This window comes from Nyctereutes procyonoides, unplaced genomic scaffold (assembly GCF_905146905.1).
Source record: "Nyctereutes procyonoides isolate TBG_1078 unplaced genomic scaffold, NYPRO_anot_genome, whole genome shotgun sequence".
NCBI classification, from domain to species: domain Eukaryota; kingdom Metazoa; phylum Chordata; class Mammalia; order Carnivora; family Canidae; genus Nyctereutes; species Nyctereutes procyonoides.
In genome coordinates this window covers 11,780,050-11,806,619 of record NW_026575117.1, presented here as the reverse complement: position 1 = coordinate 11,806,619, position 26,570 = coordinate 11,780,050, and the positions used below count along the sequence as shown (strand labels likewise).

Sequence of the window (26,570 nt, the reverse complement as noted above, 5' to 3'; positions counted from 1 at the left end):
CTGAAGCGTGGCTAGGCTGGATTTCAAAGATTCGGGATCAAAAAATGCAAAATATCTCACGAATATTTTTATATTGCTTACATGTTGAAATGGTCATATTTAGGACAGATTGCATTAAATCAAATGCATGATTAAAACTAAATTCACCTCAACTCTTTACTTTTTTAACTTTGCTACTAGACAATTTTAAAATTAAAAAGTGTGGCTCACATTATCTTTCTGTTGGACAGCAATGCCCTACAGGGGAGTTTGGCTCAGAGGCCAAATCTGGTCCACAGCCTATTTTTATATACCCTGAAAGCTAAAAAGGGTTTTTACATTTTCAAAGAGTTGTTTTGAAAAAAATGAGAGAGATTGTGTTATAGAGACTATGTGTGGCCAGCAAAGGCTAAAATATTTACTAACTTGCCCTTTACAGAGAAACTCTGCCGACCTTTCCTCACTCCTGTCCTCATAGGGTTTCGGTGCTACCGTACTGCTCCAGTTTTGAATGCAGTGCCAGAAAAATTATGCTCAGAGACAAGTCCCCCACCAATCTTCATTATTTCCAACATTGTCCGAAATGTGGTGGAGAGAATATGAGGAAAACTCTAGAAGATGGAAAGGAGAGGCCAGACTCACTGCTACTTTCCGCCGTCTAACCATACTAGCGGCAAAGATTTACATGAATTCATGTAACTAACATGCAGATTTCAATTTCCTTCTTAAGAGAAGATAGCTGAGCATGAAGAAACTTAGCTTATAAGGAAAAATATGACAACTTTAACCTAATAAAGTAGTTTTTTGGTGTTTTTTTTTTTCTTCCCCGGCCAAATTCAGTGTGACTAACCATCCCTATATGCCCAGGACTGAGAGGTGTCCTGAATTCAAAGCACTTCCCCATTCTTAAGCGCAAAAATCAAGATGGTCCTGGGCAAACCAGGATGAGTCAGTCACTTTAAATTTTACCAATGACTATTTGCTACTATGTTACAAAAAGAATGCAATGCCTACCACATTTTTTTTCTAATAAATGGACCTTCTTTAACAAAGCTGCACCTTGAATTTTTGTGTCTGCTATTTTTATTGTCTTTTTAATCATCAAAAATTAAGTTTTTAGTAAGTTCTCCATTGACCGTTCAGTTCTTTCATTCTATGATCTTGAATCAAATCTCTTATCCTCACTGGACTTCATTTTTTCCCTTTGTAAAATATCTTGAGTAGATGGCGAATTTTTTTTTTTCTAGTGATTTCTGTTGGAGGATAAAACAGCCGACTTTAAGAAGAACCCCTAGGGAAATGACGATTCCTCATTTAGGATTCGCGTTCAATTCGGGACCACTGGACAACCGCCGTCAATAGGATGGCATTTTTTAAGTGTTTTAAACTATTCAACACTATGATCGTTTGAGCTGGAGATCAATTAGAACCCAAGAAGGGTCGATTTCCAAAGAAAAGGGTATATAAATGATACTTCAAACCCAGAAAAGTTCTATACCCCATCTACATGAACACAAATGGTGATATTATTATTGTTTATTTGGGGGCTGATTGTTTGCAAAATCATGGATGAAATGATAGTACATATTGCTTTCCCCAACAACTGGAACTTTAGAATGGAAGCCCATTGTCCCAGATGGCCTGGAAATGTTCTCTTTGTTTAGGAGAAGACGGTGTCATTCGTTGCATATTAAACACACACTCTCTCGGTTTCAGTGGGGATGCTCTATTGTGCAATAATCGGTCCCCATTGTTACATGCACAATTTGGCTGCTCAGATGTAAAAGTAAAACCTCTTAAATAGCTATCTCCACTGATAGCCTTCAGCATAGACGTCCCCTGTGGCCACGTGCCTGCAGCAACCCATGACTAAGGCTTAGTAGGGCAGGGAGGGGCAGATGAAAAGGGGTGCACCTATACTCTTTTATTTGTATTAGAAAAAGCACCCCCTGAAACCTAATTAGCGATGGCTGAGTGCTGTGTCAAGTCCCCAGTAGGGACTTTCTGCCCAGGGTGTCACCTGATAAAGGAGGTGAAGTGAGTGGCCCAGGTGCCCAGGACTTCTGTCCAGGAGGATGGTGAAAGAAAAGCGTTCCTGCCATGGCCTACCCCTTCTCCTCACAGGAGGGCCCATCTTCCTCTCTGCACCGACTCCCTACACCCAGCACCCATGCTCCATCTACCACCCTTTCCAAACCCACAAGACCTGGGTGGCCACTCATCCACTGAGCTACAGGTGTCCTCACAGCCCTGGCCACTGAGCGACACTGGAACCAGGATGGCCTCTGAATACTGAGGACATTCCTGTTTCTCCCAAAGTCCTGCAATCCTCCCTTTTCAACTCTGAAATCGTTTCATGTCAAAGTCTGACTTTGAAAAAAAAAATTTTTTTTTTTATTGTTTCGACACACCTTTTGGAAATTTCTTTGTTCCCCTTGGTCTGTCTCAAACCCTGCCACTCCTGACTCTGAAGTCCAGATCGGCCTGAGGGGACTTTTCTCCCCAATTCAGCTTTGGTCCTGTGAACCACTGGGGGACCTGGCCCTCTGTAGTAAGCTTCCCACGGCCACAGGGCAATTAAACACATTGTCCTGCCGTCCAGGGTGCTGACATCGGAACCACCGCAACCATCCCTCGCTGCTGCCCCTGAGACCAAAGCCAACGTGCTCCCACAAAACCTTCCAATGCAGATGGACAAATATGGGAGCAAGCCCAGGCCTGGAAGCAAAGGTGAGTCACCCTCTCCTCGTCTTGTGTGGCCCTCGAGGGCTCCACGAGCACAGAGAGGAGCCAGGCCGCAGGGCGCGCTGCACAACAGCAGGGACACTGTGGCTTCGTGGCCCCTTCATAATGTGGAGGAGCTGCTGGCAAGCAATCCAGAATGGAACATCCCACCATAACTTACGGGGTCAAGAGCTAGGACTTCCTGTGTTATGTGGAAAAAATGGGAAGTAACATCTTTTACCTATGGATTACTTTGTTTTTTTTAATTTCAATTCAATTTAGTTAACATATACTGTAGTATTAGTTTCAAGGGTAGAATTTAGTGATTCATCAGTTGCATATAACACCCAGTGCTCATCACATCACGTGCCCTCCTTAATGCCCGTCACCCAGCTACCCCACCCCTACCCGGCTCCCCTCCGGCAACCCTCAGTTCATTTCCTCAAGTTAAGCATCTCTTGTGGTTTGCCTCCTTCTCTGTTTCCATTTTATTTTTCCTTCGCTTCCCTTATGTTAAATTACTTTAACACACTCAAAGGATTTTAAAAGATTTTCTAATTCAATGTGAGATCTCCTTGCTAATGGGAAGACATCAATCACAGAACAGGCCAGTCCTGAGTTCAAATCCCTGCTGTGTGGCTTTGGCCGGCTCACCGAATGTGCGTTGGTCTCAATTTCATCACTGTTGAAGTGGGCCTAGTCATATCTACCTCGTTCGCCTGGACAATTACATGGATGATGTATAAAAAGTGTTTATACATCACTGCCTCTGAAATGAAGGTAATGTTATATGGCAATTATATCTCAATTTTTTTAAAAGGTATATTGCAAAATGCTGATGCACTTTTAAAATAATGAACGGCCACTGTTGTTACTACCGGTGCTGGTAGGTGTCTAAGAAAGTGGAAGTTTGGGATCCCTGGGTGGCGCAGCAGTTTAGCGCCTGCCTTTGGCCCAGGGCACGATCCTGGAGACCCGGGATCGAATCCCACATTGGGCTCCCGGTGCATGGAGCCTGCTTCTCCCTCTGCCTAAGTCTCTGCCTCTCTCTCTCTCTGTGTGTGTGTGTGACTATCATAAATAAATAAAAATTAAAAAAAAAAAAAAAAAGAAAGTGGAAGTTGGGGAATGGGGCCAGGGTTACCCAGGTACCAATCTAGAAGTAGGCCCGGATTCTCAGTAAATGATCTTTGGACGGTTTCCTCCAGAAGGCCAGCCCCTTCAAATATCTCTGGTCACAGAACTGAGTTATATATAGAAGAAAACTCACGAGGCCCTGCAATATTTAACAGAATGTTTAGGTTTAACACAGAAGTCAAAAATTTGACTCAAGTTAAAGCTCTGGTGACTGTGAAAAAATTCTGAGCTGGAGGCAGAGCTCTTCCAAAGAAATACTAAAGACAGACTTCTCAGAATTTAAAGATGATCTAAAATGCTCCTGGTAGCCCAAGTCACACTGGTGCCTATGGCCAAAGTCCACACCCGGTTCCTAACACGGGTGTTTCTATCCTACATGAGGAGAAACCAGTCAACCAGTCAACAGCAGGGCATTTCTTCTTCCATGCTGACGCCTGTCCTGTTCCTTCTCGGCTCTCTCCAAGTTAGCCAGAGCTGTGGGCGAAGCAGCATCCTTTCTTTGAATCCCAGCTGGAAAATACAGACCATTGGGAAGACTCCCTCCTCCAAGGTCAAAGAAACCACTTCCAGGCTGCTTGCCTTGAGGCCGCAGGCTAAGTTTGTTCTGTAAAAACTGGGTAAGGTATTGACAAATGCCTCCAGGCACCTGCCTCTGCTTCCAGACGACAAATCTCTTTCTTTCCCTTTTACGTCTAGTCTCCTGAGATTCATCTCGAACACCCAGATGGGATAGATCTTTAAGTCCCCCCACTGCCCCCCATACCTTTGTTAAGAGTATTTTCAGGACTCCAAAAGTATGTTTTGTTTTTTTTTTTGTCTGATTTAACTAAATCTAGTACAAGTTCCCTTTCAAAGCAGTCACACGCACACAAGTGTCACCAGATCAAGTTCACAAACTTTCCATACGTTCTCACGAGGTACCTTGGTACGTTCTGTTCCTGCACCATGAATGCAAGCTCCTATAATCTTAAGACTCTTTCTCTCTCTCTCTCTCTTTTTTTTTTTAACTTTTTTGATCTGTCTCAGTACCTTCATTTGAACAGGAATATTCTCTAACCAGTGATCACCGTGATCCCACCAACTCTGTCTGAATCTTTGTAGGCTGGGCTCTATGGGTACTTGTGGAGATACTGGAGATAAACTACACACACACACACACACACACACACACACACACACACACAGGAGGGGGGGATGGATGACAAGAACCACTAGTTCAATTTTAATATGGAGTGACATCTCCCACAACACACATATTTGGCTCCACATTCTTGGCCTTCTATTTCATAAGTTCCATGACACTATTTTCTTTTAAAATTTCAGTCTCGCGGTCTCAAAATGAGTTATATAAAGTAGCAGTTGAATAGGTTTTTGGACTGGTCATGGAAGAAAAAAGTCCTTGAACTGGTGACTCCAAATTTTGTCTCTTCAGCAGCTTGGCTGAGAAAGTTCTAAAATCACTGCCCTGTCTACTGTCTATGGTCTGATGAAGACGAAAACTGAGAGGACACCATGTTGTCCTGACAGTTCCTTTTCCTTCCGCTCCGTGTTTACCTGCCCTCCAACTGGAATTTTCTCATTCTTTTCAAATTATTCATCTAATTACTGTGGGATTTAATAAATAGAGCTGTTGCTTTAGTTAAACTTTTATGGCAGTGAGTTAGCAATCAAAAACCTTTTTTGGATGCTTGGCTGGCTCAGTCAGTTAAGCACCTGCCTTTGGCTCAGGTCATGATCCCGAGGTCCTGGGATCGAGCCCTGCATCTGGCTCCCTGCTCAGTGGAGAGCCTGCTTCTCCCTCTCCCTCTGCCTGCTGCTCCCCTTGCTCATGCTCGCTTGCTCTCTCTCTCTCTCTCTCTCTCTCTCTCTCTCTCTATCAAATAAATAAATAAAATCTTTAAAAAAAAACCTTTTTTTTTGTCAACTGATGAGAGTATTAGTTTTGAAATATTTCAGGATTTTTCTATCAATGATTAAGTTTTTCCCTCTCCTGTAAAATATCTTCACAAGGCTAGTACACCTTTTACCTTAAAAAGAATCAGGAGATGGTTTGTTTTGATTATGAGAAAACTATGAATTAGGGAGCTCAGGTATTGTGTCCAAGGGAACACACCACGAGCATGTGTTTGCCTTGAGATTCAAACCAACCTAATTTGACTTCAGACTCTACTCCCATATCTGTGCTAGGTACACAGTGGTACCCAAAAGATGCTGTTGGCCCTACTCCATTCAACCCAAAGGGAGGCTCAGAAATTTGCCAGGCCTAAAGGAAAGACATACCGGATCAAATACCTCCACACAGAGCATGCTAAGCTTTATTTCTAGCTTCTGGCAATACATCCCACTGCCCTAGAGTATATTCAAATCCTCTCTTCTACATTGGGCACCCTCCACAGCTAGGATAGAGTCCTCTATCCATTTGAGCCCTCCCCCTCAATTTTGACTTAAAACTCTGTGGAGAGTAGGTGCTCAGTAAAAGCATGAAAAATGTTCTTTTTTTTATTAAAAAAAAAAAAAAACGAAATCACAAGGACCCAGGGAATCTCTAGCTAAGAGGCCCTATAGTCAGAAATACTGAAAAAAGATCATAGCTGACACCACAGTTGGCGAAAGTAACAGCCTGCAAGCTGTGCCAACAGTCCTCTTTCCTCATTGAATCCCTCCATCATTCTTCTGATACAAGACAGCAAATGCATTAAATCCTTTAAACATTCACTGCAAGTTGGTATAAAGGTAGTGCATTTCTAAGAGTTGAAAGAATGTCTATATACATAATCACACACATACACACACATCCATCGGTATGTAACATGGTACACAGTTCGGAAAGAACTAGGCTCGGCAGAGACTTAAAATAGTCATTTAATCTAATTGATCTCGGGTGTAACAGCAAAGAAGCTAGCTACGTCCAGATTAGATCCGAGAAGCAGATTTTCCATCTTTCACTTCTCTGGGAAAAATCAGTTTCCACAACAAGCCCTGCATCTAGAATGTTTGTTTATTGTTTCTACTTTGTCTCCTCCCGGGAACATTAAGTGGTCTTGGATATTGGAGAGTAAACAGGCATCTGACTGTCACCCTACCAGCTGGCAGACTCAAGTGTCACAGCTCAGGCCCACACCTGCTTGGTTTCCTACAGAATCTTCACTTTAATTAGAATTAGATATTGGTCTGTGAGTCTGTGTTCTAATTTTACTTTTTATTTTAAATCTTGCTTTGGCATGCAATATCTTTTTTACATTCTTTGAAAGGAATAACTATGCTTGTCCCAAGAAACCATCAAGATTCTATTCAAAGCAACGCACCCACTGGGTTCTCCGCTGACATTTTATGATCTGGAATCAGGGAGAACCAGGGCCGTGTTCTATCATTCGACCACGCGGCTGTCATCTTTTTGATGATTGCTGATAGCATTCCATTTCCGTCTGCAAGAAACCATCACTTCACTAGGTGGGCTCATTCTAACCACAGATATGTATTTCGGCTTTGATAAAATGTAGAATTATTTATATTATGGATAGCTCTCCCTATTTGTTTTTCTTGAATCACTCAGCTATACAGTATGCTGAATGACATATAAATATAGAAATTATGGAAATAGAGAAAGCATTTTATCCAATGCAGATCCTGGGTTGCTAAAATTAGTTGCTAAAATTTCTCTCCAGGGTATCATTTAAAATCTAACCTTGTCCCAAATAACTGACCACCAATTTCTTTGATTCCCAAGAAAGCAGAGAGCTCTGCAATGTGACACAGGCCAAAGGATTTGCTAGATGGGCTGGAGGTATCCACCTGGGAGGGAAGTAAAGAAAACACACACACACATGCACACACACATACACACATACATGTTCTCATGCACATACATACACACACATGGGCACACTGCCTGGCTGTGGCATCCATGAGGAATGAGAGAACACGTAAACAGAGGGCTCCATCACCCCCTCCACGCCCATATTCTGTGCCAGCACAGCCCATTCTAAAATGATAAACATGCACTATTGATGCAGGTGTTTGTAAACAAGTAAGTTTGGAGAGGTTTCTAATTATAAGCTGTCACAGCTAAAATTAGAAACCCGATCTGTTCACTTAAAAAAAAAAAATCTCTCCAAATGGGTTTATTTAAATGAGAGCAGCCAGGAAGTTTTGATTTGGCAAGGAGCGATGAGCTCTGGTGACACAGCCAGGGAACTGCTGTTTGTCAACTCTTCCCTGTACTGTGAGGTAGGCTTCCGAAGTTCCTAGTGAAGAAAGCCACGACTTTCCTCCATTGTCATGGTATGCCCCCATCTTTTCCAGAATGGCGCATCAATCACTCAGGTGTCTGATATCTCCCCCTGCATCCTCAAAAATACCCTCTCACAAATTCTTATTGCTCCTTTTGCTCCCAGCTCCAGTTCAAATGTAATGCTGAACGTTAAGCATTTCTTGGCATTCACAAGCAAACAAGCATAAACAAACACTCCATAATAACCTATGCATGAGATGCTCAAGCCCCAACATCCATTAGAAAACTCAGCAAAGTAGACACTTTATGCATCTCAGAGACTAATCACTGCACTTTCCACTCCTAGACACAGCAAAGTGAACACCCTCACTGGCTGCAGCTAAATTGGGCCGCAAAGACACTTTCCATAAATGGAAAGAAGGAAGCTGGGTTCGGTTGCAGAGAGGAAGGCTCTCTCTCCCATTTACACAAATATAAAATCACCAGACTCCACCTGAAAAGTCTGTGTCATTTGCAAAACCTATCAATAATAAATGAATATTACATAACTTATCTCTAGTTAACCAAAATTCTCGGCCATACTTCCTGAAATGAAACACATCACTGCTGACCCTCTGCAGTCTTATAAGAACCAATAAGGAATCTCGTGACAACAGTGTTCCTCAATACTTTTCTTAAAGAGCCATTATCTTAGACCAGAGTTTTAAATTTAGCTATTTTTGTCCTTATTTTCATTACTCTCATATTGAGCCACATTTTCAGGATAAGAGGCAAAGAATTACGTTTATTTGCACCCACATCTTGGCTCTTAAAAACACATATAGACTATAGTTTAAGTCATAGTTCTAAAGACAAAGTGATAATGTTGTCTCTATAGATTGTGTCCATATGGAAACAAGACAAAAACTAAGAACTCAAAATGGAGAGCTGAAGATCAATCGTCTGGGGTGGCAGAAAATAGGGTAATAGTCTCTCCTGGATAGTCACCCATGTGCATATTAGCAACAGCTACAATCTCATCCCTTTATTTATACCATTACCCAGAGTTTTGAACAACCACCACCACAACCACCACGACAAAAAACAGGGGCCAGGTTTAAATTTTACCTTTCTCCCTCCAGTTTCTAGAAAAGATAACAGTAACATTTGAATAGCGAAAGACAAGAAAAAAAGGGGGAAGAAAAACAAATATAGATCCTTTGACTATTGTGACCCTGGATAATCTGTCTTTAAGACAAGACTTAGTCAATTCTCTTAATAAAGCCATAATCACCTCTCAGCAGAATGAGGTAGCAAACCTTGAAATGCAGAAGCTCAAGACATTTCTGTCCCCTTCGCAGGATGTCCAGTAGATCCTTCTGAAATCATTCTGTCTGCTGACCACCTTCCCCTTTGCCGCATGGGAATCCCCACCCAGACTGGCCTCTGTGATTTGCCTCTTGAACACCACCCTAGGCTCTCTGGCTTACCTCAACCATTGGGCCCCTCCCACCATTGGCATGCACTCAATTCTATTCATTAACTACAGGACCATCTTAGAAAGATACATGGAATGACTCAATCCCATCCCACTACAAGTTCATTCTGTACAAAATCATGTTGCTCCTTTCTGGATATCTTTAATCCACCTCTCTCATTGGGTCCTAATATAACCCACATACTAATTCTTCCAAACCGAACCCATACACCTCAAATCTGTCTATGCTGACCTCCAGCTTTTATTACAGACGAGACATAAGGTGCAAAAGAGCTCCAGATAAAGACATACACAATCATTGACTCTAACTGACACATAAAATCCCAGGCCATTTTCATATTTTCTGATTGGCACTTTTTTAAAAAAACAAAACAAAAAAGAACCCCAGCTCCATGGGAAAATGGGCTTCCTGCTGAAAGCCTCAGTGAAAACAGCCACCAGAATAATTCACTAGTGCTGGGTTATTAAAATCCCTGACAGGTATTACTTAAGATGTTGGAAAATTATTCAGGCACATGTGTACACATATATCTACCTTCTGTGTTTGTGCGCGCGCACACACACACACACACACTCACATTTTTAGTAAGTACTCATTAAGCTATCTGAGATATTAAAACTAATCACGGCAGTTTTCCTTTAATGTTATCCTCAGCATAAAGAGAAATGAGCCCATTGTCATTTATTTCAAAATCATTCTTTATAAAAAATAGCTAATCTCCAGAAGCACACCTGGTTTATTGAAGTGAATACAAAGATGCAGCATATAGCCTTAATGTGCTCAGCTGGGAAAATATATTTTTTAAATGAGCATTTGTTAGGGCTTTATTTGCAAATGCAAAACTATCCAAGGCACTCTGTGCATGTAGGGATTTTTCATTTCAAAAACCACATTAAAATAGGAGGATTCACATCAAACACGAAGAGCAACAAAGATTAACCCCTGCAGGTCTGGACAAACAAAAACCACCATATTACCAGGTTATAGGAAATTGAACACCCACGAGACGACTGACACAACCCTGAAGTGCATCTGGTAGACACTGTTAACACAACAGTGTTCCCGTAAAACCTCCTGACCCGTTTCTTCAGAGTGCAGGTTTCTACAAAGTTGACTTAGGTATTAAAAGTGGCAGAAAAAGGAGAAGTGCTAGGTTAAATATTAGAAAGAAAAGATCAGCCATTAACTACATTTGGGAACTTCCAAGGGAAAATCATGACAAGTCTAGAGCTTCCCCTGATCTTCTGAGATGGCCGGTCTCCATGAGGAGGCACGAGGTTGCCCCAGTTGCCAAGGATGGGATGTTGGAAGGCTTTCATGGCAAGGCCGTGTGGGAAGGAGTGTGTGGCTTCTGGCCATGTTAGTCGGGTGTTTCCTAGATACCATGGCAGGTGTCATTTTTTTTTCCATTTGATCAGGGAATGTAATACTTCTTCAAAACAATTTTCACCCAACTGGTCAGAGATGTTAAAACACAATCCTGAAAGAATCCCTTTGCTACTTTCCCTCAGAGGTACGCTCTCCGAGACTGCCTTGATTCTTTTTTTTTTTTTTTTAAGATTTTATTTCTTTATTCATAGAGAGAGAGGCAGAGACATGGCATAGGGAGACATAGGCAGAGGGAAAAGCAGTCTCCCTGTGGGGAACCCGATGTGGGACTTGATCCCAGGACCCTGGGATCATGCCCTGAGCCAAAGGCAGACATTCAGCCCCTGAGCCTCTCAGGCATCCCACCTTAATTCTTTTGAAATATATAATTTTCACACAAAAGTCTCTAGTCTGCTTGAGTCTTAATTTTTTCTGTATTTAAAAATAAAATTAAAATATATATTTAGCAGATTAATATGCTTTTCCATTAGCATCTAGAGAATAATAAAATAATTCTCATACATGGCAAGACGAACACACAAGAACAAGTAGGCTGGCATTCTCAGCGCTGACAAGGAAAATGTTGATGGAGCTGGTCATGATCTGAAAGGGTTAAGGCATGTCTTCAATAAAAGGAATTATGTCAGAAACCACTGACATCCTGTGCTGTGCATTCCTTTACAAATCAAATCTAAAATTAGTGCTAACTTTTCCTACTTATATCCCAAATGGATATTAGCATAATAATTGGATATTTTTTTAACTTTTATTTTTTTATCCACATAGCATCCAGCACAGTATCTAACACAAAAGAGATGATCAATAAATAGGTTTTGAATCGACTGAATGAATCAACTCGCTGGCACTAGATCAAGGAAGTCATGCTAGACAAGCACACCCACAATATGTTATTCATTCCTTGGCTTAAAACCCTTCAATGGCTCTCCACTACCTACCTTTAGTCAAGTCCAAACATCTTCTGGTTATTTAGCTCCTACCTACATTTCTAGCTTCACTGCTCAGCAACATTTTTGCAAGTGTTGGGGGAATGCAGTAACAACAGAAGTAAAATGAAATTTTGAGAGTAAAATATTAAGAGCAACACAAAATGGGATCAAAATAGAGAGATATGCAACATCGTTGGAAAGAGACAAAATTATTCCCTAGGTGATAAGACTTGCTGTAAACTGAATATATTAATTTATGTAAATGAAGGCTGTGTCCTTCAAAGAGGAGACAGAGTGGTGAACCATTGGACGTGGCATGCGAGAGAGAGTATTAATCAACAGACTTATTCATCAACGGGTCTCACTGGTAAGCTCCCGCCTACAGTGTGATGGTTGCATCAAACTATCTAGTGTTTGGTTAAACTAGTTCTCACTACTCTAATTTCCTACTCTACCCACCGATTTTACAATTACAATGTGATTTTAGAAATATTAATACCGGGGTGGCCCAGGTGGCTCAGCAGTTTAGCGCTGCCTTCAGCCCAGGCAGGGCCTGATCCTGGAGACCCAGGATTGAGTCCCATGTTGGGCTTCGTGCATGGAGCCTGCTTCTTCCTCTGCCTGTGTCTCTGCCTCTCTCTCTCTGTATGTCTCTCATTAAAAAATAAATAAAATCTTAAAAAAAAAGAAATATTCATATCAAGCTATAAATTTGTATGTACTACTAATTACTCTCTACACTTCGATGTCTCAAAAAACTTTACATTCAGCATGTCCAAAAGTGGTCTAGTACCTCAACCAATTCTTTCTACAATGTTCTGTGTCTTAGTAAGTGGCACTGTCATCCATCCGCATAAACCAGAAACCCTGGAGATTCCCACATTTGATCAATTCACCTTATTTCAAGTTCCAAGTACTATCAGTCCTAATATCTAGATATTTTTCTAACTCATTAATTTCTCTCCATCTCTGTCGTCATCACCCAAATCCAAGTTACAGATAGCTCTCAGAAGACCTTGTTCCTACTTTTAACAGGGAAAGTATTTAGGAAATAATAAATTGATGCATAAGTTATAAGGCCCTGCACCTATCCACTTCCACAGCTGAGCATGAGGATAACCATCCCCATGGGAGAAGTAGATGGAAATGACCAAGAAGTAGATGGAAATGACACACTTCTTAGCTTTGGGCCTTAAAGTTGATTTGCATAACCTCTGTAGACAGAAGACTCAGAAGTTAAGCCTTGGAGAGTACAAGAAAGGGAATTCTCAATTCCATAGCAAGATCTCTGGCTTGTAAACTAGATTTTTGTGTTTGACAACAGACCAGGAAAGAGAGAGTAAAGACAATGGAACTAGGGGGGAAAAGCCCTAGGTGACCTTTCCAGGCCAGAGTATCAAGAGAGGAAGAACAGAAGCAGAGACTGTAGTAGCACACCATGAAATATGTCTTGACTCTTTTCTCTGGAGTGAGGTACTGGAGCAGGTAGGCACTCCAAGAGTTGTTCTCCACTTCCTGTTTAAGACCATCTTCTTGCCTGGTGCTCCCCAACTCCCAACCTGGAACAACTAACTCAGCAGGGTATAAGCTGAAGGAACATGGGCAAGTGAAGAGGAAGACTGAGTCTAGCAACCCTTGGCATTAGTATAGTATGGAAGTGCAGAAAGTCCAGTGTGTTCTGTGGAGGGACATGGACAACCATGGATGGTCCTGGAAGGGGAGCCCACCGGGAGCCAGGGCTGGGAGGTGGTGGCAGCGAAGAGGACCCCAGGCCCTAACCGAGCTGAAATATGACAGACAGTGAGTTCATCTGGCCTAGAGTCAGCAGTGAGCAGATGTACAATGAGCTATCCCTGCAGAGGACAGTAGTAAGAACCCAGAAAGCCACTTCGAGCGAGCCGCACATGCAAATACCAGGCACTGGAAGCTCTCCCATTCCACTAGCGCTGTCCTGGGGAGGAGGAGACTGAGCACTTACCTGGAAGGGACCTTTTTTTTTTTTTTTTTTTAAGATTTTATCCATTTATTCATGAGAGACACAGAGAGAAAGGCAGAGACATAGGCAGAAGGAGAAACAGGCTCCCTGTGGGGACATGGGACTCAATCCCAGGACCCCGAGATCACACCCTGAGCCAAAGGCATCTCCAAGCCACCCAGCTGCCCCATGGAAGGGACCATTTTAAATGAAAGGAAATGATTTAAAACGGGAAGAGATGAGGATATCAAGTACTTCCCTGTTATACACTAAGATTAGGAACTTCCAGTGTGAGTAAATTTTCAGCCTGCAACGTTCACTGTCCCTCCTGCTATCTGCTTTCAAGTTGTAGCCAGAATGGTGTTTGGACCATGAGCATCTAATTAAGCCATACGGATTATGGAAACCCTTCCAGGGTTTTCCTCTGCCCACTGGATAGAGATCAAAATCCTTAATGTGGCCAATAAGCCCTTCCTAGCAGGCCCTTCTATGCTGTCCACCACATTCTCTTGCTTCCTCCAGTTCCCCTCCCCTTTAATGACTCCTCTCCACTCACAATGGTCTTTAGAATTTCTTGAACGTGCATACTCTCAGCTGTATTACCACCTCTAAAGTCCCTCCCTGACTTCAAATTCTATTCATCTTTTAAGTAAGAATTTAACTTATTTTTTTTCTTTAGGCAAGCTTTCTCTGCCTGTAATTTTTATCCCTGGAAAATTCCAGATTATATAAAAAACAAATTTCTTGACTTCAGGAATTCCCAGAGCCTTTACCATGCTATTGTGAATCTCCAAGCAGCAGGAAGAAACACACACCATTTCCTAGACATTTCTACCTGGAACACTTGTCTCTGTCTCAGAGAATTAGTCCCTTCAAGAAAGGGGCACCTGGGTGGCTGAGTGGTTGAGTATCTGCCTTTGGCTCAGGGTGTGATCCTCGGTCCTGGGATCGAGTCCCGCTATCGGGCTCCCTGCAGGGAACCTGCTTCTGCCTCTGTCTGTGTCTCTGCTTCTCTTTCTGCGTCTCTCATGAATGAATGGATAAAATCTTTAAAAAACAAAAAAAAAGCAAGCAAGCAAGCAAGCAAACAAGCATTAGGTAAATGCTGAGTCATGACATTGACAGAACCTAGAATCATGTGTCCTCAAAGAACAGAGAATAACTAAAGTTAGCAAGCTTCCTTAGAGAAGACATACTTTTCCCATGGTGGGAAAATTGCCATGTTGAATTTCTTTTGAGGAGGTGATAAACTGGCCATACAGCACAAGAGGAAAAAGGGAAGAATAACTGGTGTGCCTATCAATCCCATCAAGGAGATCCAGAGGTGCCTGTGTTGGGTATTCATGATCTCCCCACTGCCCACTGCCCTGCACCCAATTCCACAGCCCCAGGCTGCAGCCTGAGCTCCAAGCACCTTCTCCTCAGGCCTACAGGCTGCACTAGAGTGGGTTCCAATCCAGGGAGAACAGCCAGTGACACTTATTAGAAGTCAACAGCAGCTATTCTGGCAATCAAAAAAAAAAAAAAAAAAAAAAAAAAGAGGCCACAAGAAAAGAAGCTAAGGCAGAATGGAGCCGAAAGGACAGCGAAAGCTTATCTTCTCTGCTCCCATTTGTGAAGACTCTATACTCCGGGAAAGAGGTGGCACCATTCTGGAGAAGCAAAGTAAGTAAACCTACAAATAGCAGGAATATGAGAAAACTTGCCATCAGAAGATTTATGGCATTATTCACATGGAGCAAACTTCACTGTAAGGTAGATGTGCTTGAACCCCATTCAAGGGAATTTAATAACTGAGATGTCAAAGAACCTTATTAGAAGGCAATCTTACCTATGTGATCCTCTGACCTGGACCCCGGGGATCATCTACAGTGACATGCCAAGATATGTGAGCCAGGGTGGTGGAAAAGAACTTTTGGCAACACAGCTTAATAAATGGATTTTTTGGCCCAGGGAAGTTGCTGATGTAGTAAAACTAGATGTGGTCCAACAAAAATTAGGTTGCACGTGAGAAAGATCTTGATAAAATATAGCCGTTCCCCAGCAAACCTCCATTATTTCTATTAGATGGGACAGATCAGATAACCTGTGCTACTTTATCATCTGAGGTCATAGGTCACTTGGGGACAGCTCAAGTTTGAATAACAGATGGGGGTAAAACATTATGCATGTGAATGATTCCTCATCTGGAGGCTGCTGGCAGGAAAGTGTCTCTTCCTGCTTGAAAGAAACTCACAGAGAAGCTAATAATGACTATGGATCAGTTGAAGAAATGGCAACCTCCAAAAACCAACACTCTCAGAATAGCCTTACGGTTAGAAAACCAGAATCTTTAGCGCAGAAGGAGGAGATCTAGGTGAAGCATTGCCCAAACCAAGATATAGATCCAGCAGTCACATCTCCTCTGCTTGGTTACCGACTGTCTTTTCCTCAACATGCTTGTTTATAAATGGTCACAGCAAATGGGGCGCCCACCAAAGTAAGTCAGTCACTAAGCCAATAATTAAGAAATCGAGGGATAGTCATGGCCTAACTCACCGTGTCCCTAGGACCTGAGGGCCTACATCCACTATTAAAAGCCCTTTCTAGGATTCCACGTGATAAAAATGATGCCATTTAAAATGACTGGTCTGGTCAAGGAACATTGCTTTGGCCATCAGGTTGTAAGTAGTCAGGTGTGGGGAAGAATCGTGAACACAGACTCCAAGGTAGAAAGAGACCTTTTTTTAAAAAAAAAAAAAAAAAAAAAAGTGTGCACATAGGCTGACAAAGGGTAAAAAGTGAATCTATGGAAGAAAGGTTTTGTGACAGACTTTTCTTCCTTATTTCACACCCAGGATCTAAGACCTATGTACTGGCCAACAAGCTGAAGTCAGCAGTTCCAGGTCCTCAGGTGATTCTGAGACAGGAGAGAACAGAGTGGGTAATGGGGGGCGGGGGAGTGGGTAAGACTGGGTCATTTGATAATTCTTGGCTTGAACCTATGAGGGTTTCCCTTCAGGTATTATCCTGAAGAAAGCTCCAGGCAACCTTAGGCTGATTCTTTACTTGTCACTTCTCAAAGGTGAATCAGTTCATGCTTACAATGGCTGACTCTGTGCTACTGTTCAAGTTCACACGCACCTTCTAATTATAAGGAACAGGCTTCTTGGGCTTCTCCAGGCAAAAGCTGAGAGGAAGCCAACATTATTTTTGCTGTTACTGCAACATCCAAATAATTTTCCATCTGTTAGAGCCTCAAATTAAAAGGGCAATGATTATGAATGAGCACATGCCCACCGGCATGGACCATGGTTTATGTATGTTTCTGAGACAGTCACTGTGCCATTTTTTGGCCTGAGGTGAAAAAGGGGCACACAGAATAGGACTTGACCTGAGAGACAGGAGAGCTGGCTCACGTATTGACCATACTTTTGAATAGCTAAGTGGCATCCTGCAAAAGCAACTTAACCCATCAGGATTCCTGTTTCCTGCTTACAAAATACTCAAAAGCTCCGCAGAAAGAACAAAGGCAAGAGTATGGAAAGCATTTTGAACAATACCCTGCTAGAGTCATTTCAAGGTGTACAGGAAGACATACTTCCTGTTCACGCAAGAATACCAATGAATGGAACATGGAAATCTACCTCGGATTTTGAGCAATGTTTGAAGAAGTGTCACGGGATGAATTGGGGTGATTCAAAACAGACTGAATTTCAGATCTGGTAAGAAAGTAATCTGCACATATCCAGCCACATGAGGCAACCTTGAAGCAGATGCAGGGGGGCAAGCCTCAGTGACTGGATGCATCCCTCCACAACAAGGGACACTCCCTCTGTAAATTATTCCAAACGAATGCCTCGTTACAACAGGAGTACTAACCACGCATTACACACATGCTGCAATGTTACTGTCTCCCACTTTTCTAAAATGATCTAAGAAAGATCTGTGTGTTTGGAACCAGGTATTTCAGAACATCTCTGACAAAACATCCAAGAGTCCTTCAAACAAACTATAAGCTCTCCTTGACTTGATGGAATGTTTCCAGACTCCCTAAGGGTAACTGGTAGTCAGTGACCAAATAAGCACTTGGAGAAAAGGACAGTTGGTTCCCGGGGTGGGGCAAAATGAGGACCATAATCTGGTTGACTGAGAGTTAACTGCAGCAGGGCATTCCTTAAATGGTTTCTCAGAGGCACTTTGGGCAGTTGGGTAAGGAATCCCATGTCTTCCATCCAGAATGCATGGACTAATCACCCTTAAGCACCAAGAGGGCTCTTGCATATTATGGGAGTTTTGTTGAAAATAAATAGGCCACCTGGAAATGAACACGGAGAACAAGCGATTCTTTTCTTTCATCTTCCTTCACTCATTCTTCCTCAATCAGAGCAAAATTACATGTCTCAAAGCAGTTGCCAAAAAAAAAAAAAAAAAAAAAACCCTCAAAATGCTGCGGAAAAATTGTGTGATTCTTGTTCTAGTCATTAGACCTCTACAGAATTATTCAAGAATAGTAAAAGTACTTTTATACATGCTCCAGAACTTATTTATTTCATCCCAATTTGATGGATATGATAAATAAATTAATGGTCTTGTTCCTAAAATATGGTGGTTGTTTTTGTTCTGTTTTGTTTTGTTTTTCACTCTGACAGTATCAAAGAGTCTTTTTGTGTTCTTCTAAGAGCTACCAAAGGGCTGGCTATAGTCATGGTTATTATCACCAGAGATTGGGGTAACATGGTAAGGAGGGGTTGGCACATTTTTCCAGGAGTAAGGGCATTTGGAAACTCCATGGTGGGTCCCCATGGCACAAAGGCTCTTGTGTACGGTACGGCTTTACAAGAAGGGCTCAGCCGATTCCTCAGCAGCTGTGAAGTTGTCAGCCGTGGCATTCTTTACAAAGCTGGGTGGCTGCTCACTGCTGACATGTTCAGTTTTGAGCTCTGAAAAAAAAAAAAACCCTCACTGGAATGTTGAGCTAGGCAAAGATAGCAGATGCCCAAAATGAAAAAGCCCATCATACATCAGGTGCTTAAGAACCTTCTGGAAACTATAGAAAAAGCATGAGTATTTTTCTACTAAGGTTGCACTTAGCCATTTCAGGTGCTTTTCATCCAAATCCCTCAACTTCCCCCTCCTGAACCTTGACAGCCAGACTCGAGACGATCCAATAGGCTATCGATCATATTCTCTTCTAAAGGTCACACTGGGAGAAGCATAAATGCCAGACAAACCGCACACTTCTCTAAGGAAGATGCACATTTCATTTACTTTCCTATTTAATCTCCTATGGGCTTTCAGCAAGACATGCAAATATCTTGGAAATGACCATGTTAGGTTTGATCCCACACTTGTGATCATTTTCTGAGGTGCTCTCAGTTTGGAGCTCCAAAGAAAGGACAAAATGCATGTGGCAATCTTCCTTGACTCCATTCTAAGCAAAGAAGACAACTCGAAAGCAAGTTTTGGTATCTTCTAACAGAAGAAAAACAGTGTCCCTCTGAGAGCATTGCACACCAGTTCCTAGGACTAGATCTTGCCACAACAGTGTCTATTTAGGTAGTAATGACCCGAACAAAGCTAAATGTATGGCTATTGTGGTTGTTATAAGGGTGCCTGGCAATAAAATACTATGCCTTAGCAAATAAAGAGACATAGGAGGTGAAGAAAGGTCAGAGAAAAAAACAGATGAGGAATCAATGTCAAAAGAGGTCACTTTATGAGCTTCAAAGGGAGCTACAGTCATTGATTATAATATCACTGAAACAACACAGGCCCTGTGAGATCTGAAATTACATTTCCAGTCTGAATTTATAGAACTCGCTGCAGACTCTCGTTGTGATTGTGGCACATTAATGGAAGCCTACCAAGTAAGCATGATTTAGATGGACGCAGGTGAGGTGAATTCAGTTTTTCCCGGGTTTGTATAACTAGGTGCATGATCTAGAGAGATTTGGAAGAGGTTTCTTCTTTAATTTCAGAGAGGTTGCTGGTAATAGCTGGAGGCGAGAATTATCTTTCAAAAACTCAGATTATGGCACACCCTTGCTTACAAATCACAGAGCCCTTTTCTTCATGCAGGATAAGGGATTGAATCCTTAGATAATATGCAAGCCTGCTCTTAAGAGACCACCACAGCCTTCTTTTCTGACTTCACCCCGTATGTCAACCATACCAAAATTCTCTCCATTTTCCAAAGTCAACATACACTTTCCTACATCCAGGGCTTCATACAACTGTTTTCTAGCTGAAATGCCCTCTCTACCCTGATAAATTATTCTGATTCCCTTTCCCTATTTCTTCACCATGGCAGATCCTGGGCTCATCACACCTTATTTCATTTTTTTCTGGGTATACAGGTATACTACCTTTTTCATATTCCCTTGCTGTCAAGTAGTTTTACATGACTGAACCCTGCCCAGTGGCATGTGGGTAGAAATGATGCATGTATGACACCACTGATCCCTAAAATCCTCCTCTGGGGTACTCTATGACCTCTCTCTTCCAGTGCCTCAGATTCTGGGGCCCTTGGGGATGGTCCTGGGTCCTCAAATAACTACTTAGAGCAGAGCACCCTACTCACCCCACCCTCCAATCCAAGTCATATGTAGCATAAATGAGAAATAATTTAAGACACCAAGACATTTAGGTGGTTTGTTTCAGCAGGTAGTCTACTTTAACCAATGCACTCTATCAGATATTAACTGTATTTGATCTCCTGCGGTTGTGGTTATTTTTATGGAATGCCATGGTGTTGGTTTTTTGGAAGAAGTCTAGTTATAAGTAGAAACTCATATTTATTGAAGAAAAGAAAAGTTGAACTTATATCTAAACAAAAAAACAAAACGATGCAAAATCTTTTTTTTTTTTTTTCCATTTCTGAGCTGACTAGCTGAGTTGGCTAGAACATGGTGCCACTGAAATTGCATTCATGGGTTACACTCTACAGGAGGTAGTCATCTTATACAGAAGAAAGCCTTTCTGGAGAGCCAGGCTGCTTCCCTTTTCCTGGATGCATGCCACTAATCATATAGGGCACTGCCTGAATGACCACAAAGGGAGAGAATTACAGAAGCCTGTGGGCAGCAATGGCAGCACAGTTTTTCAATCCTTCAACAAAATAAAAATAGAACGCCTAGACAATAAAACCCAGAGCTCTCGGACAACTTTTAAAACAAAATAGGAGATGAAATGTATTCATGAGTCCCAAACCAGTTGATTGGGCAAACCACCCGTGACCACAAATCCTATGTGGAATCAGCATCTGGATGAGAGGAAGAAGGAAATAATGGAGCAGCATCTCATGGACCTAAGAACAGAAGAACCATAAAACGGTCCACAGTACTCACTGGAAAATTCAGTGGGCACATTTGAAACAACAGCTATAACTGGAAGGAGGTTTGTCCTTTTTAACACCTAAGTGCAAGGGGTGCATGGTAAGTAGAACTCAAAGAAAGAGCACAGTTTAGTTGCTACAACGGTCAAGCCACCAGGGTTCCCTTCCAGAATCAGCTACCACTAATGAGAAATTTCTGCAAGTGCCATCAAAGTTGAGCAGTACAGAATAAAAGATCTGAAAGAAAGAGGTTTAGATCAAAGTGGCAATAGGAAAAGCAGCCAGGAAGAACCTGCCATATTTTTATACACTATACTACACACACACACACACACACACACACAAAGGGAAAGCTCTGTTTCCTGAACCTACACCTCAGTCTAAAAGGTCAGGAAAATTAATTTCACGTAAAAATGAACAATGGAAAAGAACCAAGGTCAAATCCCATTCAAAGTTATTATAATTACAAAAATGAATAAGGAACAGAAAAACATCCCTAGAGACAACAAAAGAATGCTGGAAAGACAGTCTCATAAAACAGATCAAAACTATAATCTGTCATTCCAAAAGAAGCTTAAAGACATTAAGAAATGATACAAAATATGAAAGAACAGCATGGTCAGATTGGAAGAATTTATGAATATGGTGACAGGACTCAAAAAAGAATTAGTAACAAAAGGAAAAAAATAACTTCATAAATGCCAACTAAACTAGGGACCACAACAACCCCCTCTACTTCCATAACACCAATACAACAAGAACAACCCCCGGCTTTTCTTACCCAACTAAAACACGCACTCTCACACCCCTGAAATCTTCCCACGCCCCCACTACCCTTCACTCGCCCCTCCCACATTCCCCAAACTTCACAACCCTATACATCAGCCTCCGTGCCCCACCCCTCCCGGTCCACCACCCCCTCTACTACGACCAGCCACCCCAACCCATCCCCCAAGACCAGCCCAATAAAAACCCCCCAATCCCATGCCCAATCCACCAACCAACCATGACCCATCCCCACCAGCCCCCCAACCACCAGTATATCCTCCCAGTACACGCCACCCACCACTTATGTACCCAATCCCACTCCGATAACCTCCCCCAAATCTAAAACACCACGCTCAAAAACACCCAAGCATTCCCACGTCCCTCCTCCCCATCCAAATCCCAATGATCTACAAATGACAGAAAATAATTTTATATCCAGCCAAACTGACTTGCAAGTATAAAGGGCTCAAAGGAACTGTTACAGATATAAACCAGTACTGAAAGATCATTGTTCCCATGAGTCCTTTCTGAAGAACATACTAGAGAATGAGCTTCCGGCAATCAAAACAATTAGAAAGACCATCAACATAAACACTGGTGATACATATTAAAATATATAATTGCCTGTGGAATTATAATTAAAAGTATGCCAAGAGGTAGAGAAGCAAAGTACCCAATGGTTCTATGTTCTGACCAGTTACACACAGCACAACTATTTTAAAATGAGGGAAGGATGAGGAACTATATGCAAAAAAAGTTTTAATGTTTTCAATAACTACATTGGTACTAGTATTGGTATTGCTCTCCTGGACTAGTGTGTGGCTAACATAGTATAAAACAAGTGGGTAACTATGCGCTATTGTAATTCTATTATCCCCTATGTCCTTGTCAATCAAGATTCTTGGGAAAGGAAGGATATAGAAATGTAATGCAGAAGAGGTTATATAAAACTCTATACTCTCCATTTGGATTGAAGTATCAATATGAACTCATAAATTCATAAAATATTTAATAAAAATATAGGTATACCTATATTTTATGCATTTATTTGATAAATAGGTAGGTAGGTGGATAGATAGATCCATTGATTGATCAATCAATTGACTGAGCAAACCCCAATCCTGTCCTCTACAAAGAGTCAGGAAACAATGAACAACCCAGCAGCAATGAGCATCCCTAGCACCCAGACTATAGTCTTGGAATAACATTTCTTACCTAAAGAAATGAGGTCTTCTTGAACAAAAGGCTGATTCCAGATCTAGGACAGGAAATGTACAAGAGGAACTTGGAAATTACTGTATTATTATACAGCAGGGAAGTTATCAAAGGCTTTTAAGGCAATGGCCAAAGGACTCAAGGTCCAACCTGAAGAGGGGCTCCCTGGTTAAAGTGGGACAATATGAGCTTCAATAAGGATTACCTTGCCAGCCACACCTGTGGTCTTGCCAAAGGAATCAAACCTGAGTGTAATCCAGTCTCTGGATCCAGCTGCCAATTTGCAGGAAACGCAGGGGACGGGGGACTGTGATGAACTGCACTATGAGTTTGCAGTCAGTAAAACTCAGGCTCAGGGAAAGTCTACAGGTCAAATGGCTCAGGTTCCTCAAGAGATAAACTGTAAGGAGATAAAAAGGATTAAGGAGGAACTTAAACAAGTAAAAGAGATTCATAAGGCATATCTTTTTCTTTTTAAATGGGCAAGGATATAGCATTTGGGGATGCACACTGGGTTGATGGGTGAATTTCTAAAAATATAATGAAGTGATTATTATAATAGGATGATGATTACCTATGAGGGGTACAAAAGGCTGTGACTGGTGAGGCTTATGGGCAGCAAAATTCTAGTTCTTGTCCAGGCTATACAAAATATACATAATTTTCATATAAATACACACACATATGTATAACAATTTATACAATATAATTACAATATATAAATATGCAATATTCAATCAGGACCTTCATTTGATTCATGCAGTTTTTCTATTTGCGTATTATTTACAATAAAAATATATTTTTTAAAAAGACTGTGTTTCTCACTGCCATCCAATCTCCTACTGAGAAGTCACTGCAAAACACATGGTTGGAGTGAAGAATGCTAGGAAATGATGACTGAGGTCATACTGTGAAGGTCAACAAAAGTCTTTGCAGAGTTATATTTAACGTGGAAGATAATGTAGATCCACAAAGGTTTTCACGAGTCCAGTGATTACCCCTTTTCTCTGAACTTCTTAATGTCTCCATCATTTACTTGATTCTCATATTTGTATAATTAAGCTGAGATTGCTGAAGGAAAACGATGCAGGCTAAACCCTGACAATAACACTGTGGTCCTACTGGGGTGAAAGGGGATGAACCAGTGCCCTTATCCTTGTGAAGCTACCTCAAAAGCCCGTTTACTGGGATTTAACAGAAATCTGCTCACTGTGTTCCATACATTAAATTAAGCTTATCCCGAGCTTTTGCTTTTCCAAGCATCTAAATTGCTCTCTTTCTCAGGGAATATGCCAGGACTCATGAGAAAAGAGTCAACTTAGAGTTATAAAATCAAAACGAGATTGAACACCAGAGAGAGAGAAAGAGATAGACGCAAGGGAATAAATGCCTCTGAGTATGCCTGAACAATCAAAACAAATTTACAGGTATATTCCTGAGACTGTAGAGAACACATCCCTTAGAAATGATCATTTTATACCCATTATTCTATTTTTAAAAATATCAAACTTTCACAGGTATGCTGCAATATTTAGTATGCTAAATATTTTTAGTGGCCATAAAGAATAATCATGGGGATTTCGCGGATTTGTTCTTTTTTTTTCCCCAAAAGGTCTTAAGTTCTTCTACTCCAAATTATCCATCCAGTGGGATTTTCAGGAGGTAATAATGTGTAAAATTCTCCTCGTTCAAGACTAAGACAAAAAATGAAGCTTTTAAAATTGCCAGTGTCACAGTTAGGATAAAATGGCCTGCCAATCACCAGAGCCTAATTCAGCCCCATACTATAAAAGGACTACTCCTCAGTTCTTTCGGAAATAGGTAAGACATTAAATCATAAATAAAGAACAAGATCTAACAACAAGAAAGAGAAAATATAAAGCAAAGTAGCTAAGTGCATGTAAATAAGTACCAAATTTAACAGACACGAGTAAAACAAACCTCACAAGAGCCATCTTTCCCAGGACTGCTTTCATGCTTCTAATTCAGAGGAAATGAATGGGCTCATCTCATCCTTAAATATGGAATAAAAAGACAGTTGCGCTGGACTGCAGAAGAGGCAAGCCCAAATTCACAGAGGTTTTATTAAAAACAGGAAAAGGTCAGTCCTCTTCCCCCAAAGGAATGTCCAGGGCTTGTCAGAATTATTACTCCAAGATAGTTTCTTTATTAAATTCACTGTGCAGAAATAGAAAGACAAGGCTGGGGAGAACCAGAAAGACCCGGGAAGTCTTACTTTAGTCTAGCCACAAACTAAACTCAATGCAGGATACGAGCAATTAGCATCCTCTTCACCGAATCTACAAACCTTATATCTTTTGAAACCCAGAGTAAACCCTTAACGAACTCAGAAATGGTATCATTAAATAATCCTTGCTCTTTCCCCCAAAATAAATTCGAAGGGATAGGCCAGGCACAGCATCTGCGACAACCTCCCTGCTACCAAGGACGTGAAACAGCCCCCTACTTTCTAACCTACCTTTGCTTCTAGTTAAAACCAAGTGTTAGTTAATGAATTAGTTTGAGCGAATTTATAGATCCAGGGCAGCCCAGCCCTGCCTTGTTTAGCAAACATTTTTCAACATGGGCAGTCACGGGGAAATCTCAAGCCCAAGTTAAGTGCCAACTTAAAATGGATTCCTGAGACACCCCTGGCGTGTGAATTAATTCTATTTGTATTAATATTTGGAACGTCACGCAGGATGCCGCAGCTGGTTTTGCGTGACGCTCTGGCACTCTCTCCACAGCGTTTTTATCATTAAAATGACCATGGTTTGAAAGCTGTGGCCTACTCTGGGAGAGACTTTACAAGACTGAAAAGGATGAAGAGCTGAAAATTTCTCCCCTGGTCTCTGCCCATTAAACATCCTGGCTTCTCAACAGCAGGCTACGTTCTGGTGTCAACGAACAGGGCACCCTATTCAATTTCAGTGCAGTGAGGGGTTGGAGTAATCCTGTCTCTTTACATCTCATATCACGCCACTTGCAGGAAAGTCAACAGATCAGCTGCTCCGAAATCATGCCCACCATTCAGGCCTGGGAACACAAAAAAAATACTCCTTGTAAGTAGGTAAAAAAAAAAAAAAAAAAACACCTGGCGGAGCAAAAAAATGGGTTCTCCAGAACTACAGTCAAAGGGGAGTGTCAGAGATTAGAGACCTCTTTGGATACCTGCAAACCAGAGCTACTGTTTTTTGTGACAACAGGGACAAGGCCGGTTTGGATCGGCAAAAACGGGGTAGAGACAAATACCTCTTGTCAGTTTCTAGTTGCAAATATTTCCTAACATCAAACATTTTTAAGGCTTGGAAACGAAAACATCACCTGACTTGGGTTGTACTTTCTTTCCCTTCCAAGTTTCTGGTGGAGATGTCAATAGATTCGAAAGAACAATAAGGACAAGGCTCAGGCCCCTTGATCAACCCTTACCTAA

General features: G+C 41.6%; 1 protein-coding gene across 8 annotated transcripts in view; it reads right to left on the bottom strand.

Annotated features, from left to right (window-relative positions):
* Window positions 1–26,570, bottom strand: part of ESRRG (estrogen related receptor gamma) — a 617,883-nt gene that overhangs the window by 520,503 nt on the left and 70,810 nt on the right. For 2 of the 8 annotated variants that reach the window (XM_055334263.1, XM_055334268.1), the window contains exon 1: window positions 9,345–9,469. The exons of 2 other annotated variants lie outside the window; for them this stretch is intronic. The gene's annotated coding sequence lies outside the window, so the exon portion shown is untranslated. Of the gene's footprint in view, window positions 1–9,344; window positions 9,470–26,570 lie in introns of those variants that run through there. 4 more of the 8 variants (XM_055334266.1, XM_055334267.1, XM_055334269.1 and 1 more) reach the window with 3 other exon arrangements.